Below are 1,314 nucleotides of genomic sequence, written 5' to 3'. Positions count from 1 at the left end.
AAAAAAAAAAAAAAGTTTGGTAGGGCGAGGTGGCTCACACCCGTAATCCCAGCACTTTGGGAGGCTGAGACAGGTGAATCATGATGTTAGGAGTTCAAGACCAGCCTCGCCAATATGCTGAAACTCTGTCTCTACTAAAAATACAAAAATTTGCTGGTCTTGGTGGCATGCACCTGTAATTCCAGCTACTTGGGATGCTGAGGTAGGAGAATCATTTGAAACCAGGTGGCAGAGGTTGCAATGAGCTGAGAACATGCCACTGTACTCCAGCCTGGGTGACAGAGCAAGACTCCAGCTCAAAAAGAAAAAAAATATATTGACCATATCAAGTATTGGTGAGGATGTGGTACAACAGCAACTCTCATACACTGCTGGGTATTAAATAATACAACCATTTCAGAAAATATTTTAGCAGTTTCCTAAAAATTTTAAATTCCTCTACCATATGATCCAGCAATTTCACTCCAAGAAAATGGAAGTGTAAGTCCAAATAAGGACTTATGCAAGAACCGGGCGCGGTGGTGCGTGCCTATAGTCCCAGCTACTCGGGAGGCTGAGGTGGGAGGATCGCTTGAGCCCAAGGGTTCTAGGCTGTAGTGCGCTATGCTGATCGGGTGTCTGCATTAAGTTCAGCATCAATCTAGCGACCTCCCAGGAGTGGGGACCACCAGGTTGCCTAAGGAGGCATGAACCAGTCCAGGTAGGAAATGGAGCAGGTCAAAACTCCCGTGCTGATCAGCAGTGGGATCGCGCCTGTGAATAGCCACTGCATTCTAGCCTGGGCAACATAGTGAGACCCCGTCTCTTAAAAAAAAAAAAAGACTTGTACAAGAATGTTCATACCAGCTTTATTTATAATGGCCCCAAACTGTTAACAACCCAAATTCTATTAACAGGAGAATGGAAGCTGGGTGTAGTGTTGAACACTTGTATTCTCAGCTACTCAGAAAGCTGAGGCAGAAAGATCACTTGAACCTAGGAGTTCAAGACCAGCCTGGAAAATGTAGCAAGAACCCCTCTCTAAATAAACAACATCTTCTACAATATTTATATTAGAAAAACAACAACTCCGGGTGCGATGGCTCACGCCTGTAATCCTAGAACTTTGGGAGGCCGACGGGGACAGATCACAAGGTCAAGCGTTCGAGATTAGCCTGGCCAACATGGTGAAACCTCTTCTCTACTAAAAATACAAAAATTAGCTGGAGCGTGGTGGCGGGCACCTGTAATCTCAGCTACTTGGGAGGCTGAGGCAGGAGAATTGCTTGAATCCAGAAGGTGGAGGTTGAAGTGAGCCAAGATTGCACCACTGGA

Source organism: Cebus imitator, unplaced genomic scaffold (assembly GCF_001604975.1).
Source record: "Cebus imitator isolate Cc_AM_T3 unplaced genomic scaffold, Cebus_imitator-1.0 Scaffold254, whole genome shotgun sequence".
In the NCBI taxonomy this organism is placed as follows: Eukaryota; Metazoa; Chordata; class Mammalia; order Primates; family Cebidae; genus Cebus; species Cebus imitator.
This window is presented reverse-complemented; position numbering follows the sequence as displayed.